The sequence below is a fragment of the Papaver somniferum genome, unplaced genomic scaffold, assembly GCF_003573695.1.
Source record: "Papaver somniferum cultivar HN1 unplaced genomic scaffold, ASM357369v1 unplaced-scaffold_99, whole genome shotgun sequence".
NCBI classification, from domain to species: domain Eukaryota; kingdom Viridiplantae; phylum Streptophyta; class Magnoliopsida; order Ranunculales; family Papaveraceae; genus Papaver; species Papaver somniferum.
In genome coordinates this window covers 116,048-134,357 of record NW_020653081.1, presented here as the reverse complement: position 1 = coordinate 134,357, position 18,310 = coordinate 116,048, and the positions used below count along the sequence as shown (strand labels likewise).

The 18,310-nt window shown below is 38.6% G+C and overlaps 1 long non-coding RNA gene across 4 annotated transcripts; it reads right to left on the bottom strand.

Annotated features, from left to right (window-relative positions):
• Positions 1-619: 619 nt before the first annotated feature.
• LOC113346486 lies at positions 620-16,598 on the bottom strand. 4 transcript variants are annotated; one of them, XR_003358523.1, is made up of 5 exons: positions 16,355-16,598; positions 16,138-16,226; positions 15,883-15,996; positions 2,548-2,643; positions 620-1,084 (listed from the first exon to the last, which is right to left on the bottom strand). It is a non-coding gene; the product is annotated as an uncharacterized LOC113346486 (long non-coding RNA). The 4 variants fall into 4 exon arrangements; XR_003358522.1 differs by having other exon boundaries at positions 622-1,087; XR_003358525.1 differs by lacking the exon at positions 2,548-2,643 and having other exon boundaries at positions 622-1,084; positions 16,355-16,595.
• Between the last annotated feature and the right edge of the window lie 1,712 nt (positions 16,599-18,310).

Sequence of the window (18,310 nt, the reverse complement as noted above, 5' to 3'; positions counted from 1 at the left end):
TTTGGATTGTTGCTAGACAACGTAATCTTAGATTAACTTATGTTTCTGCAGAGCTTTCTCTTTCTCTTGTAATGTTATTTTTGGACGGTATATTTTTAGGTTATATATTGTTCAAGATACTACATTCCCTGTATTTAGTTCAAGATATATGTTACTAACATGCACCACAGATTTATGTGTAACTGGAATTGGCATCAAGCAAATTTCAGTTACTCCCTCTGTTTTTCGAAAAGAGATACTTTCATTTTTTTCATTTTAGCCTAAAAATAGGCCAAATTGAAAAAGTGAAAGTATCTTTTTTCTAGAAACGGAGGGAGTATAATCTATCATTGGAAAGTGTGAATATCCCTTTGTTACTCTTAACTAATAACAGGATATGGAGAAATATTTACAACAGTAAACCAAGCCCATTTAAAAAAATCAATAGATCAGTAGACATCGATACAATCATGTATGTTTTCCTCCTTGAAAAGAAAAGAAAATTGCAATTGTCAACAAATTCAAGTCAGCGGGTCCTGAATTCTTAATAACTCAGAATCCTTGTATATGCTCTTCATGAATCCATTTATCCCGTGAAGGGAAAAAATGTGGACAGCAATCAGAAGGACTATTCCACTGAACACAGACTAAAGTTTTAAATGCACCTAATAAACAGATTATAGCCAAAGATTAACTTGTAGCCAACAGAGAAAAATAGTCTTGTTCGATTTTTTAACTAAAATTGGATTACAAATTGGGTGGTGGAGAGGCAATTAGTTGTCTGTATTTCTTATACAATTGGTAGTCTATATATCCATTAACAGATGCTTTTGACACACATACCCAGTTCAATCAGAAGTAGAACTTTTGCCAAAACATATTTAATTAGACATAGGAACACCAACCAAGTTCATTTAGAAGTAGAATTTCCACTTAAGTAGCACGCATCTACGAGGCATGTAGGATTTCATCCAGCTTCTTCAGTTCCCAACAGACCAACAAATTACATAATCAACACGCATTTCCTTGAAGTTGGAGATAGCACTGCAAACTGCTACTACATAATCGACGCGCATTTCCTTGAAGATGGAGATAGTACTGCAAACTGCTGCAAATCGTACATATGAATGAATCAACATCTTATTCAGAAGACATATTAGTCCTTTTTACAAAAATTCTATAATGATAAAGTAATTAACTAAACCAAATCTGACTTCATTTGAATATTTTTGTATAGTTTTGAAACATGTATACCAAACTATTCTTGCAAATATCCAAGAATTTCTTCCACAATACTTAATCTCCTTCAATGAATTCTCCTTCAAGTCCTTGACATCTCTTGCTAAGATAACAGAAACCACTGAAATTGATGTTCTAAAGCTAACCACAAATGCATTTTTGGTTTTAAACCTTTTACGCGCCTTAACTGGTTAGCTAGAAAATTGTGTAGACATAAATATACAATGTCATTCATTTGCTTATCTTCTTCCGTTATCTTTTACTAAGGCTTTCAAATGGACATTCACAATTCCAATAAAAAAAATAAAAAAATGTGGATTCAGTTCAGTTAACAAACTTCAAACATAAAATAACCAACAATGACCAAAAAAAAATAGTTACAAAGGTTGGTCAATGATCAGGAGATTACGCTTGGAAACAGATTTTAATTGCAAGTATGGGAGACACGGAGAAAAAAGTATGGGGGCAGAAGCATTTGATGCTCATATATTATACTTCGGATTAGAGAAACAATAACTATAAAAGACAATCAATGCCACGGCAGTAACCAAACACAAACTGAAACACGTATTATCTCCAATATCAGATGTTGATTTTGTTAAGTAGTTATTGAAATAACAGATATACCTAAATGATCTGCAAGGGATTAAGTCGAGCTATTCACAAAGGGAAGGGTTCAAAAGTTTATAGTCGGGGTTGCGGCTAATGATAATGGGTGTCACAGAACAAAATCCTAGAACCATAAAGTAATCTAGTTAATAAATATGGTTATTGTACCTCTTTGAATATCAGATTCCTCCTTCAATGAACATTCACACAAATAAGATTGCAGAATGTTATTGGATATCTAGAAGAGAACATTTAGATAAGATAAACTCATTCCTAGCTTGTATGTCAGCTCATCTAATGTTAGATAAGCAGCAACTTTCAATTATGTTGTACGTGCATCGAAAAAACTACTAAGAGCTTCCAGTGCCACACCTAAGGCTCGAAACTCAGAGGGAGGTTCTACATTACACGAAAAAATACAATAATTTAGCACATAAATCATACACATCTTAGGATTCCCAATTTTCTAATGCAAAGAATAAAGAGTAGTAAAAGCGAAACACCTCAGAAATAACTTATACTACCAATTTTATAAAAATTTCAGAAAGTATACATCATTACTAAACATAGTACAACGCCAAACCTATTTGTTTCGTTAACTCCAAAATCTTCAAAATTCAGGCTCTCGAAACACTAATATGCCTATTTTATTTTGATACAAGCTGGAACTCAAACGCTCAATTTTCAGGTAAAAAGAAGTTCATGGAAGGTTTATAGTACCTGGGCTCTTGTAGATACATGACTCCGCAGGTGCCCGTGATTCTTGTAGACACTTGACTTTTATCACCAGTAGGACCATTTTTTGGCACCCAATATCTGAAAGCTTTGCGTTGTAAGTATGTGACTTTAACATTGCAATACAGAGATCGATATACGAATCAAAACACAAAACTAATAACTGTAGGTGTGAGAGATGAATCTACATCATGAATGAGGAGTCAAGCAAGATGTTTGAACTTTTAAAGCCTCTACGAATGACTTTTTTTTTCTGCACTGTGATGAAATGCAGGTCTCTTAGCTCCTCAAAGAGCAACCTTCACTTGAAGATTCCACAAAAGTGGTTGGAAGTAGACTCGTTCTACATACACAATATCTCAAAACTATCAATGTGCAAAGAAATTCTTCTTGAATAGGTGATTCTCTAAGATTCCACAGGGTATGAACTCACACAAAGACATAAATCTTCATGTAGATGGGGAAAAAACGAGTTGCTGGTTTTTACGGAATTGAGGAGATGACCGTGCGGAAGAGACTCCTTGAACCGAGCAAATGCTCAACCTCACACAGATGCACTGAAAGAAGGGAGTGCTTTAAGTTCGAGAGATCAATCTGTAGGACTCCGGCCTAAGCCAAGACAACGGTCGTTCCAGAGTCAATTCGGTCACAAGAGAGGATGGGTCGATCTATAGGAGGGAAGCTGAGAAATGTGTGAGATCAATGGTGATCGAGATTGTAGGTGTGTTGTATATTATGCGTAAGAAAGTTCTGAATGATTGAATTTACGCAATTGAGAGTGATTGCTCAGACGATGAATTCATGTAGACGAAAGATTGTCTGTATGAACTTGTCGAGAAATTCTTGTCCGTTTCAATCATGATTCAAAGGCCTTTTATATTGCTGGAATTGTAAACACCTTGATCCCATGAAGATTGAAAGTTGTTGAAGTCAAAGAGTGGGGAAGTGGAAAGTCGTGTCAAAACCAGTTGCTCATCATGCGGAGACTTGGTTGATTTCCCATCCACTACTTTGATAACTCCTCCAACTGATTGCACGACTTTCTCACATTCTCATCGTGTGTATGAACACACGTGCCGTAGACCGCCAGACCAAAACCGTAGTTAATATCCCTCATGTGACACGGTTGACATCTCGTGATTGTGGAGTAAGTTGATGACTTTATGGGACGACGAGTCCTTGTACTTTTGAGTCGAACGTGATTTGCAAATGTTTTGAGACTCATGAATTGAACATGTCTGCTGAGACAAAGGTATATTGTCGAATAAATGTTGATAACTTAAGGTGAGCAAATGTTGCTGAATTGTTGAATATTGATAGTTGAACCAATATTCCTTAGTCTCAGCAAATATTGTTCGTCTGAGCAAATGCTGCTCGTCTGAGCAAATGTTGCTCATTTTACGAATTATTTGTGGAAGGACCACATAAAGTATTAATGCTGACATCCGAGCATAATAATAAAAGTGTTGATCATGGGATCAACGTAAAATTATTATTGTTTGAATCTGCTCAGAATTAAGTTTTCGCAGAGCTCTGGATTCGAAACCCTAATTTTTGATCAATTGATGATTTATTGAAAATCACACAGTGAAATAGGGACCGGCTATATGGGATGACGAGTCGACCATGTAACGCCCAGATGCTCAAATGAGCAAAATACCAAAGTCTCTTGAAGACCAGTTGGTGAAAGGATTATTAAATGCTGGTTTAATCATTTATTGAAATAATGCTCGTGTGAGCGTTAGGTAGTAAAACCTGATTATGGGGAGATGAGGGATCGACCAAGGAGTCATGGGACTGGCTCTTGGTGGTCGTGGGACCAGCTGGTGGTCGTTCGAGCAAACTCCAAGTTGTTTGAGAAGAGTTTGGACCCAATATGATCAATTGAGCAAATTAGGTCAAAATTATTAAAACATGTGGGACCGGCTATTCGCAATCCCTAGGATTGACCTTGGTCGGTCAAGGAGACATGCTTGTGTCACCATAATGTACGTGTCTCAGTCCTGAGATTTTCGATATTTTCTGATGCGCGTTTGAGCAACATTTTGAGAAAATATGAAGGATTTAGGGTTTCGCTGAAACTAGGGAATCTTCATGAGATGGTGAAAAATAATTAATAAAATAGGAGATTGCAAGGTGTGTGGCCGGCCACGTCTAGGGAATGGCCGACCAGCTAGCAATCTCGGTCCCGCAACACCTTTCCCAATTTTATGTATTTTCCCTGATGTGAGGGAAATATCATGAAACTGAGGAATTTCATGAAGTTAAGGAATTTCCATGAGATTATGGAAATAATAACAATAAAATAGGGAATCATGAAGTGTGGGACCGGCTATGGCCAAGGCATGGCCGGCCGGCCAAAGAGCCCGTCCCAAGGCACTTTTTCCAATTTTATAATATTTTTCATGATTTTAGGAAAATATCATAAAATCAAGAGATTTGTTTAAACCAAGGAATTTGTTGGAATCAGGGAGTTTCCGTGAGATGAGGGAAACATAAGAAATAATAATAATAAAGTAAGGGGCGTGTGGGACCGTCCGGCTAGGGCCCGATCCCATGTGTTTCCCTAATTTTATATTATTTTTCATGACTTGAAGGAAATTTCATGAATTTACGGAGTTTTCATGAAATGAAGGATATTTGCTCAAATGAAGAGATTTTCATGAGATCAAGGAAAATAATAAATATATGATAAAATATAAAATTGGGCGTGGGACTGGCCACGGAACGACCGCCCGGCCGCTGGGCTCAGTCCCCTGGCGCCTCAATTAATATTTTATTATTTATTATTTTCTTTCTATTTTGAATAGTTTCATCGTTCCTTCGTGTTTTGGAATGCTCGTTCGTGCGTTCAGGTGCTCGTTTGTGCATTATTGCTTAGTACACTTGCACCATTTTGGTCGGGGCTTACTCGATAGCGGCTCAGATGCCCGTACGTTGAACATTTATCACTAAACCGTGGAATTCTGCTGGGAAGAACCACGAATTGAAGTGACGAAATATTACGAAGAATCGTAGAATATTGCTTAATATTCAGTTAACGATTAGAGATAATCAATTGATGGCTCCATACTAGCAGGCTTGCTGTCTAGGAGCATTAATTATCTGAGAGTTGAGTAACATGAGCTTGTTGAAGCGTCATATTTCCTTTATATAGTTAGTGAAAACCTTGTTGCATCTGGAAGACGTTATTGCTCTATACTAGCAGAAAAGTTTTCTATGAGCCGTCCAATATTTAGATTCTATATAGAATTAATTACTGAAATTGCTCAGTATTCATGAGATGTGTCGTTGCCTCAGCTGAGAGACTACACATCTACATATACTCTGAGAGACAGTATTCTCAGTCAGAGATTTTATGGCATGAGCTTTCATGCTTCAATGAGAGACATGAGCCTCAATACTCATCTGATTGTTGGATCAGGAGCATGTATAATTATGATTTTACGATTTTAACCCTTGACGAAAATCCACCATCTACATTAAGTCCCTTGCTTAGTGAGGGACAGTCATGTTCCTCAGTCATCACTAGATGGTGATTTTCTAGTTATGGACGGAATAAGTAATTGAACTTAGTCGTAAGATAGAATGTTACCGAATTTTCGATTGCACGAACAACCATGGTTTGAACGAAGATCCCAGTAGCATGATAGAGCATCGAGCGCAAATTGGTGTAGCACTGCTGATTTGGCGATCGAACCTTGGTTGATTTAGGATTCATGGGTCCGGGCCCAAGAAAAGAAATCTTTGTTTTAGGAACAGACGCTCGTTCGTTTGTTAGTTTAAAGAACAAACAAAATAGACCTCAGTCTGATGATATAAAAAAATTTCTATAAACTTTTACGAAAACCAATTTATTTTGTTTTATTTTTTAAAATATGCGAGATTTCTCAAAGTGGAATAAACTCTCGTTTCAAAGGTGGATGCTCGTAAGAGAGAAAGATTTTTTTTTTAATAGACGTGTATCTGTTAGTAATAAAAAAAAAATTATGAGCTTTCATGAAATTTTTTATCTTCGAGCTTTCAGAAATCTTTGAAAATATACTCTCATTCAAAGACAGATGCTCGCGCGAGGGAGCAAATATATATATATATATGTTATTTTTCAAACTTACGTGAGTTTCACGTTAAATATATATATTTTTGTAAAACCAATGTTTTGATTTTGAACAACTGTTGAAAGTGACAATTACACATGGTGAAATAATGTATGTATGTGAGTTTTCACAATTGTAGAATGGATGTCTGTCCAATTTTGAAAAACCAGTGGATGTTAAAATTGACGTGGGTTGTTCATGGTTTTATGAAAATCAAGTCATGATTTTGAATAATGAATCTTTCTCTTCTTTGCAGGTTTGAAGGAACGAGCAAGTTTTCGAAATTATGACGTTATAATTACTACAGCTAGTGAAACTGTAAATAGGTAAGAGTTGGATTGTTACAATTTTTTTACGCGTTTGCTATTGGTATATCCATGACTCCATATCTTTCTCCTCAGATAGTGGTGACTTCTGGTTACAACCACTCTTCTGGATCTTCCAGGGAACGCTCTATGAAGTCAAAGATGAAGACTTCTGCAGATGCTCATGCCGAGGTGACTCAACCTTTCAGAGGCGCTGGAAGGATGACACATTGTATGTCTCTCGATCATCTGGTAGTCATCCGTGCTAAGATATATGCTTTATTGGTATTAGCAGATGCGGAAGGAAAGCAAGGACGTGATGAAATATCACTGAAGAAAAGAGCTGAAGATGAAAAGATCATATCCCATCATCAGAAGCACCGCAGACTTCAACAAGTGAGATTATAGGCTGAATATGAAGTTCGGCTTCGTGTTGATGGTGTAGCTCCTGATTCAGAAGAATTTCGTCATAATTCGTCATCAGTAAATTCAGAAGTTAAGTCTTTATTGAAATTGTTGTAGAATCTTCGTCCGATGTCGGATTTTTGCAATCTACCCATGTATCCTTATGCCCAGGAAATTTTCTAGATTTATAAAAGAAGATTTTCGGCTTTTGAGCACGTTTAAGGGCCGAAATTGACAGTACAGTAAACTTCCATGAGGTTTTCAGGAAATTTTCAGCTGTCATGCAGTCCAAAGTTTTGGGCACATCCTTTTGCTCGTTTCTCCAATTGATGTGAATTTTGGATATGTTGTAGAGGACATCCATACGAAGAGAATGGAATATGACCCATCCTTAGATTCTTCACCAATTTCTCCCAGCTCGCTGCTTTGTGCGTGACAGTGTAAAATCATCTTAGGCGAGCTTGTTGTAAAACACTCATCTTGTGGCTTTAGAACATTCACTTGTGTCTGGAACGGTTAGTGAAGGATTTTAATATCATTGATTCATTTGAGATCAGGACCCCTTGATTGATACATAAGCATGGTGCTTGTAGTGCCATCTTGTTTCTGTCGGTCGTAGAAACATTACTTCTGAAATCCTGGTCACGGGACCATAACTGAGGTTGCTCTCAAGAGGGGGTGATGTAATGACCATGGTTGCATGTCCTGGTGGTAGCATTCCTATTATGATGAATGATTAGCACATGAGATTCTGGTGTCACGGGACTTGGACTGTGAAACTGATCATCATGATCAGTGGACTGCCAGCCCCAGTATTTTGTTAAATCTCTCTTTTTCGTTTTCTCTTCTTCTGGCAAGACTTGGATAGAGGACCCAGGTAGAAAAATTGATGTAAAGACCTAGATGGTCGAAGTTGAAGGTATCTTGATGAAGGAATTAGTGGAAAGACCTGGTGGATATCGATCGACTGTGGAAGTTATGAATCTCGTCTAAGAATTGCTTCTTGCATATTGTATGCTCTGGAAGCTGCAGGATCCTCATACGACGTCGGAATTTGATGCTTGACTCCAACTTTTGAATCTAAGAGACTGAGTTATCTCATGAGACAAGAATCACTCGATTTGGAGTTGTAAAGGTTATCCAACGAAGCGTGCATATTTGTAATTTGTAATCCCGTATAAAGTTTTCAAATTTCGTAGACCTGACAGTAAAGGACATATCTTTCAGCTCGTATGTCCGATTGATGTGCCCTTCTGGTATGTTGTAGAAGAGACATAGACAAACATATTTTGTTCAGGAAGAATTGTCCCATTCCTCATCCATTGGTACGTTTTTCTAAACCCATGACCTGAAGTGTGTTGTATCTCATTTGTAGAGGTGATGAGAACATCTTGTAGAAGACTTGGGATTGTGCCCGCCCATCGTGCAAGCTTCGAAAAGACTTTCATGTGAATATATTTCATGTATACACACCTTGATATGAATCATTAGTGCTTGGAGAAGTCCGCTTCGTCGAGCAATACTTCAGAGAATGGTTAATTGATGAAGCCCTGTCATGAGGATGTTGCTCTTGAGACCGTTATTGATGCTCGATCACGGTTGAAATTTCTCCAGAAATTCTTGTTGATGCTGAGACAATGAACTGATTTCCTCCACATATCCTTGTTGATACCGATACTATGGTTGGAGTTGCTCCACAGACCGAAAAAGGCTAGAACCATGATTATCGATATAACCTTTGATCCTTCAACCAGTGAGCCTTTTACATTAACGAACTAGTTGGTGAGTTGAGCATTCCTAAGATGAAGATGTTCTAGGATTTCAAACCAAATTCTCCTGAATATGACTTTACTGTGAAGTGGATTCGTCAGGGAATCGATGTTGTTGTGGCAGATAACAGCGACAGTCTCTATTCTGGATGTGAGGAGAAAAAGTTCCTTGGTCATGCAAGGCTTGTGATGTAGAGAAGTTCCGTTGATGAAGTTTCATGGAATCACATCAGATTGCAAATTCCAATAAGATCAAGTCCTTAGTGTATGTTGAAGGAGTTTGTGTCATCCATGGACGAATGATGTTGCATCTGCTTCAGAAGTCTTATCATGGTATAATGAAGAATTAGCGATTGTAATTTAGTTACACTTTGATTGTGCTGGTGTTGAATCAGTGTGTCATCGTCGAGATATTTGTGTTGAAGCTAGATGCGCCATTATAGGAGGTGTACTCTTTGATTGGGAGTACAATTTGAAGGCTTCTTGAGCGTTGAAGCGTCATATCCCTTGAGCATGTCTTAGGTTTGATCGTTTGGGTCCAACTATCTTCCGTTGATTCATCATTCCTTTAGTCGCGGTAGTGGGATTCAACACTTGTGCAGACGTCAGAGCTTTCTGATTTTGTGGCACACATGAACACTCCTGCAAGGCTATGGAGAAATACCCAAATTGTTCTTTGTCGTGCTTGAACAACATCTCAGTAATGAAAGTCTCAGTGAGATGCTCGATTCGGAGAAATGTCAGATTCAACCACTTGGTAAAATATTGCTGAAGTGAGATTACCCACTTATAGTGTCTTGCAATAGAAGAGATGCTAACAGAATTGAGTCCCCATGCTAGAATAGCATGTAAGGAAATAAATGACATAAACATGGGAGGAATGAGACTTTCCTGAGTGCAGGACCTTTTGATGAATGTATATGCATCTTTTGCAGGTTCTTGTTTCAACTTCGTCAAAGTTCGAAATTCCTCCAAGTGCTCTGATGATGGAACGTCCGCCAAATCTTCTGGATCAGAACTTTCTTCGTTGGAGAGATGTGTAACCAAAGGCGCTTTGTAAGTACCCATATTTTCAGCATGGATCCACGCTCGTCTGAGGGACATGTCATATCCTGGATCTTCCTGATTATGTGAAACTTGGTTTCTGTCCAGGTTGAACTTATGTTCACTTTGAGAATGATGTAGCCATAAGTATTTCCTAGCGTTCCTTCAAGGTCTCTGATTGAGATGGGATATGAGTAGCTTCTTGTCGCATGTGGATCCGATGGTTTTCAGTGGAATGTTGTTGATGGCGGTGCCGACATCGATCAACGTTCTTCCAAATTCGTTTCTTCTGAGATTGGTTGTGGTAAGCAGTCCCCAGTCGTACATTTGTGGATGGAGGCTCAAGAAGTATTTACGGAATGGACTTCTTGACACGATGTGGTTCTGTGAACATATCTCTCCTTTGTGCCTTCAACAGATAGAGCATTTCACGTTCGACCAAGGATTGAACTACCTCTTTGATAGGTTGTTCAGAGAGTGTAAAGGTTCTGATTGGGAGAGGATCCTTGTGTACTCCTTCAGTCCCCAGTTGAAGCTATTATAGATCAACCTTCTCTTTGAAAATATGCTTCAAAATATTGCAGTTGCTTGTTGGATGATTGATGAATCTATGAAGGTGACAGCTGGGATTCTCCATTTTTTCTTCAGTTGGCTCTCTCCTGATGAACAGAAATTTGATTGCACCATCTTGAACTCAGACTTCCAGTAACTCGATCACTCCTTCATGGGAAGAGAGAAGTTTGAGTCTGTCCGATCATTTCCCCGTTCGTTGATGCCGGGTCAAGGTTTGTGCATTTCAAGATTGGTTATCTTTCTTTGGCACTTTCAGAGGAGTTGGAGAAGCGTTCTTGCTTTGTGACTCAGCTTTCTATTTTCTCCCTTCTGCAACAACATTTGTGGAAGGTTGGAGGTTGTACTGTTTGTTGATCAAACATATGTTACCTCGAATTTTTCGTGGTTCCTCAGTTTTTGTAGCTTGATCTTTCTAGTAAAGCAGGTTCGGTAGTTGCTGATCTCTTAGCTGCTTCATGAAGTTCTGAAAAGGTCTGGAACCATATATGTTCCATTAAAGCTCTGTAGACCGGGATCATTCCATTAATGCATAAGTCTACAAGTTGTTGCTCTGTGACATTTGGATCATGACAGTCCAGGGCTTGAACTCTGAACTTTTCACATAATCATTAGGATGTTCTTTGATCCTTTGAAACATCCTTCCAAGATCAGAGAAGGTGATTTTCTCTTAAACAAAGAAATATTTTCTGTAGAAAGCATTAATCATTTCTCCCTAACTGGTGATACTTCCTGGTGTGATGTTGTTGTTCCATATGTATGATCTTCCTGAGACTTTGAGAATTCCTTCAGACAGACGACATGATTGTGTTCATACCTAATGAGTCTAAGAATCGAGAGACATGTTCTCGAGCATTTCCTGTTCCATTGTAAAGCGTGAATGTTGGAGAAGTGTGGCATTTCGGGAGAGGAGTTCTCTGTGTGGCAGCAGGATATATGGAGGTTGGTGACATTGGACAAATGATGTCTTGTATTTTATTCGATCCTCCAAAAAGTGCTCCATGTCTTCACGAGTGATGAAACTTGCAGGTTCCTTTGCTGGCGAGTCATCTGCAGCCCTGCGGATTTCTTCATCATCTACAACATGGATTGGAGTGACTTCAGGATCATCAGCCGAAGATGTTTCTTTTGCTTTTCCTTTCTCTTGAGTTTTTCTCTGACATCTTGTCTGTAAGAGTCTTGAGATAATTGCATAATTCTTTCTGAGTGGCAGCCATGTCAACCTGATTCTTAGCAAGAGTTTCTTGCACTTTCATGAGATCACCATGGTAGGCGGATTTTCTATGACTTCTTCTGGGGACCGACCGAAGAGAGGATTATTGATGGCGCCAGTATCGTCGTTTGCAGGGGTGATCACTGGAGCACCAGTATTCGGAGGAGTAGTATTAGCAGGTTGCGCTGGAGGAGTGGTATTAGCGGTGCCACTAGAGCTTGTAATATTAGGGTTGGATGTTGAACCCGAGTTTGTCACTAAACCAGACCTAAGATCGACCATCTTTGTGAGAACTGAGATTGCAACCGAGAGAATGGTCTCCCACTGTGGTCGCCAATCTGTATATGGAGAAAAAACGATTTGCTAGTTTTTACGGAAATGAGGAGATGACCGTGCGGAGGAGACTCCTTGAACCGAGAAAATGCTCAACCTCACACAGATGCACTGCAATAAGGGAGTGCTTTAAGTTCGAGAGATCAATCTGTAAGACTCCGGCCTAAACCAAGACAATGGTCGTTCCAGAGTCAATTCGGTCACAAGAGAGGATGGGTCGATCTGTAGGAGGGAAGCTGAGAAATGTGTGAGATCAATGGTGATAGAGATTGTAGGTGTGTTGTGTATTCTGCGTAAGAAAGTTCTGAATGATTGAATTTACTCAATTGAGAGTGATTGCTCAGACGATGAGTTCGTGTAGACGAAAGATTGTCTGTATGAACTTGTCGAGAAATTCTTGTCCGTTTCAATCATGATTCAAAGGCCTTTTATATTGCTGGAATTGTAAACACCTTGATCCCATGAAGATTGACAGTTGTTGAAGTCAAAGAGTGGGGAAGTGGAAAGTCGTGTCAAAACCAGTTGCTCATCATGCATAGACTTGGTTGATTTCACATCCACTACTTTGATAACTCCTCCAACTGATTGCAAGAATTGCTCACATTCTCATCGTGTGTATGAACACACGTGTCGTAGACCGCCATACCAAAACCCTAGTTAATATCCCTCATGTGACACGATTGACGTCTCGTGATTGTGGAGTCAGTTGCTGACTTTATGGGACGATGAGTCCTTGTATTGTTGAGTCGAACGTGATTTGTAAATGTTCTGAGACTTATGAATTGCACATGTCTGCTGAAACAAAGGTATATTATCGAATAAATGTTGATAACTTAAGGTGAGCAAATGTTGCTGAATTGTTGAATATTGATAGTTGAACCAATATTCCTTAGTCTGAGCAAATATTGCTCGTCTGAGCAAATGCTACTCATCTGAGCAAATGTTGCTCATTTGATGAATTATTGGTGGCAGGACCACATAAAGTATTAATGCTGACAGCCGAGCATAATAATAAAAGTGTTGATCATGGGATCAACGTAAAATTATTAGTGTTTGAATCTGCTCAGAATTAAGTTTTCGCAGAGCTCTGGATTTGAAGCCCTAATTTTTAATCAATTGATGATTTATTGAAAATCACACAGTGAAAGAGGGACCGGCTACATGGGATGACGAGTCAACCATGTAACACCCAGATGCTCAAATGAGCAAAATACCAAAGTCTCTTGAAGACCAGTTGGTGAAAGGATGATTAAATGCTGGTTTAATCATTTATTGAAATAATGCTCGTGTGAGCGTTAGGTAGTAAAACCTGATTATGGAGAGATGAGAGACCGACCAAGGAGTCATAGGACTGGCTCTTGGTGGTCGAGGGACCAGCTGATGGTCGTTCGAGCAAACTCCCAGTTGTTTGAGAAGAGTTTGGACCCAATATGAGCAATTGAGCAAATTAGGTCAAAATTATTAAAACACGTGGGACTGGATATTTGCAAGCCCTAGGACCGGCCTTGGTCGGTCAAGGAGACATGACCGTGTCACTGTAATGTTTGTGTCTCAATCCTGAGAGTTTCGATATTTTCTGATGCGCGTTTGAGCAACATGTTGAGAAAATATGAAGGATTTACTGTTTCGCTGAAACTAGGGAATCTTCATGAGATGATGAAAAATAATTAATAAAATAGGATATTGCAAGGTGTGGGACCGGCCACGGCTAGGGCATGGGTGGCCAGCTAGCAAGCTCGGTTCCACAGCACCTTGCCCAATTTTATGTATTTTCCCTGATGCGAGGGAAATGTCATGAAACTGGGGAATTTCATGAAGTTAAGGAATTTCCATGAGATTATGGAAATAATAACTATAAAATAGGGAGTCATGAAGTGTGGGACCAGCTATGGCCAAGGCATGACCGACCGGCCAAAGAGACCGTCCCAAGGCACTTTTTCCAATTTTATAATATTTTTCATGATTTTAGGAAAATATCATAAAATCAAGAGGTTTGTTTAAACCAAGGAATTTGTCAAAATCAGGGAGTTTCCGTGAGATGAGGGAAACATAAAAAATAATAATAATAAAGTAAGTGGCGTGTGGGACCGACCGGCTAGGACCCGGTCCCATGAGTTTCCCTAATTTTATATTATTTTTCATGACTTGAAGGAAATTTCATGAATTTACGGAGTTTTCATGAAATGAAGGATATTTGCTCAAACGAAGAGATTTTCATGAGATCAAGGAAAATAATAAAAATATGATAAAATATAAAATTGGGCGTGGGACTGGCCACGGAACGACCGCCCGGCCGCTGGGCTCAGTCCCCTGGCGCCTCAATTAATATTTTATTATTTATTATTTTCTTCCTATTTTGAATAGGTTCATCGTTCCTTCGTGTTTTGGAATGCTCGTTCGTGCATTCAGGTGCTCGTTTGTGCATTATTGCTGAGTACACTTGCACCATTTTGGTCGAGGCTTACTCGATAGCGGCTCAGATGCCCGTACGTTGAATATTTATCACTAACTCGTGGAATTCTGCTGGGAAGAACCACGAATTGAAGTGACGAAATATTAAAAAGAATCGTAGAATATTGCTGAATATTCAGTTAAGTATTAGAGATAATCAATTGATGGCTCTATACTAGCAGGCTTGCTGTCTAGGAGCATTAATTATCTGAGAGTTGAGTAACATGATCTTGTTGAAGCGTCATATTTCCTTTATATAGTCAGTGAAAACCTTGTTGCATCCGGAAGACGTTATTGCTCTATACTAGCAGACAAGTTGTCTAGGAGCCGTCCAATCTTTAGATTCTATATAGAATTAATTACTGAAATTGCTCAGTATTCATGAGATATGCCGTTGCCTCAGCTGAGAGACTACACATCTACATATACTCTGAGAGACAGTATTCTCAGTCAGAGATTTTATGGCATGAGCTTTCATGCTTCAATGAGAGACATGATCATCAATACTCATCTGATTGCTGGGTCAGGAGCATGTATAATTATGGTTTTACGATTTTAACCCTTGTCAAAAATCCACCATCTACACTTTATTATATCATTATTGAATAAAATTGGGAACATGGATCAATCATAATTACTCCCTCCGTCCCACTCCTAAGTGACCTATTTGATTTTAGATTTTGTCCCAATGATAAGTGACCTATATCACTAAACAATGAGATATTCCGGAATTATCCTTTTAGTTAATTATAAATAATATATGAAATATGTATAATTTGATAGGCATGTTTATATTCGTTACGTAGGTGTTTTAAAATGCTTTTCAATTGTATGAAATTTGCGAACATCCGTGGAGTATTTTGAGAGATAAACCATTTTTAAATTTCACTAGTTATTATTCATAAGGGTATAATTGTAAAAAATGATTAAAAATACTATTTTCCTTGCTTGCCTTAAAAATTGTGCAAATTTCAAATAGGTCACTTAGAAGTGGGACGGAGGGAGTATAATATAGACTCTTATGTCTTTTTATGGGAGATGAAACTGATGTTAAATATACTTCACATAACAGTTGGTTAACTGTAAAAATAAATTCAAAGATCAAAAAATAGAAAAATATAAAAGAAATTAACCTGATATAAGCATTAGTTAAGGCCGCAAGATGATCTGCAACGTCCTTCTTCGGACTCATCCTCATTGATCTTCCTCCTTAAGATACGGATTCTAGAAATTTCATTTATGATTTTCTATAAAAACAAAATCCCTCAAAAATTAATCAAAACACATAACCCACATTCAACTCAACAAATCAAAAAACAAACTAAACCCCACAAATAATCAAGATTCAAAGATCAAAACGCTACAATACAAATCAAAAAAACACCAACCATTTTGGGGTTTCGTGGTTTCAGATTGGGGGAAACAAAATTGGAGTAATTCTAGTTGTAGAAGAAGTTTCCAATCAAGCTTGGGTGACCTACAAAAATTTATAAGAAATCAGAAATTTAAAGAGAAATACAAACGTAGATTAGTTTTCGATTTAAAGAATAACAAAATCAATCGGCGACCTTCTGTACTTCAACTTGGATTTATCAAAGGAAATACCTTCTGATTTGGAAATGAAAGAGCAGATCCAGAATTGGAAGGCCAACCCTAAGCCGAAATGTACAAATATAAGAGTGAGAAAGACCTTAGTTTCAATCTTCACGAATCAGAATTAATGTACTCCGTAACATCGATTTCCCAGAGTAACGCATCACGCATTGAAGATAGGATCGAATTTAGAAACGGCTAAGGATTAATGAGTATGAAAAAAGAGAAACGGGATTAATCATGTGGTTGAGACCTATCAGATTAGGGAGAGTGTCATTCGAGTGTCAGAATTCTCTGCTCGATCTCGAGCGTTCGATATATACCCAAAATGTGAGTATCCGTCAAAGGTAGAAAAAGTTATTGTTCGATCTTAACCGTCCTTTATGTGTCCAAACTGTAGGAGCCGTCGATGTAGGAAAACAACATTGTCCCTTATAATATAGATTATTCAAGGATCTTTGATTATATCTATTTGCAATTGTATTAGGTTTTTTCCGGAAAAAAAATTAGTGGTGTACTTGGTACTCTCCTGTTCAACACATCTCAAGGCGTGAGCTCCAAGAAAAGGGTGAAAAAAAGAACCTGACAAATATCCGAAGGTCCAAGTAAAGGTGGTAATGCATCCGATACCGATGTCGGCAATGACCATGAAGCGGAAGTGAAATAAGAAGTCATGGAGCCATCAAAAGAGGTCTTCGAAGTGGCAAAAGAGGCCGTGGAGGCGATCATGAATGAATATGTTTTGTTAACACGGTTTGATGTTTTGCATGTTATTTTATTTTTTTTATTAGACTTGGACTTGTATTTTCCTTTTGGATGTTTTTTTTTTTTTTGGACGACTGCCTAGGGCAGGAAACAAAGGACGAAAACAAGAAAAAGAAAAAAATCAGCTAGTCGACTGGCAACCTTGCTGCAGAAATAGAAGAAGGGATCTGGGAAGATGTCCACCACCGTTGGACATTATGAGTTTTCGCATATGCTGCGAGATCATGAGCCATCGAGTTGACTCTCTTTGGGACAAAACTGAACTCCACCGAGTCCATTTCTTTGGTCTTAGCATCAATTTCATCAAGGATATGACGAATTCTCCAAGGGATGGAGTTGATTTTCTTCTGAAGAATGTGCACAACCTGTTGACAGTCTCCCTTTACCACGATACGGTGAGCCTCTAATCGCTAAGCAAGAGCAAAAGCTAACAAAAAACTATGAGCTTCAGCTACGATTGGGATGGTTGTGTTGACGAAAAATGAACCTGCACCTAGGATATCACCATTCTCGTCCCTAGCGATGGCAGCTGCATGGGAATTTTCCTTCGCGACAGCTGCATCAACATTCACCTTAATAAAATTAGGCGCAGGGGAGGTCCACTGAGACACAAGGTGACCATTTGAAACCGAGTTATTGGGGAACTCAGCATTATCATTGTCATCTACCAAGTTGTCTTTATAAGAGTTGAACCAGAATAAGCCTTCGTTAATGATAGCCTGGATGTTAGTAGGACACTTCTCGAAGACAGCCTTATTGCGAGCTTTCCACACTGCCCACCAGATGCAAGAACCCATACAGAAACTATCAAAACCATCAAAGCTTCGACAACCAATATTTACAGCAGGCACTAACTGACATTTCTTCAATAGATTACTGAAATTAAGAGGAGAGGCAAATAAATGGTCAATAGTTTCGACAGCAACTCCACACAAAGGGCAGTCCATTTGAATTCCTTTTATGTGCCTGCCTATCTTGGCCAAAACACCCACTCCATTGCGCAAAATTCTCCACATGAGATTATGAATTTTTGGAGCCAGAGATTTAACATTCCAGAAACGCTTCCAAGGGAAGTCATAATCATTAAGATTTGAAGGCTCGGCTGTATTAGTACGTAACAATTTTTGAAAAGATTGGGAAGTATACATACCGTGGGGGGTAAGTGACCAAACCAAACAGTCATGAGTAGTTTCTCTGTTGATA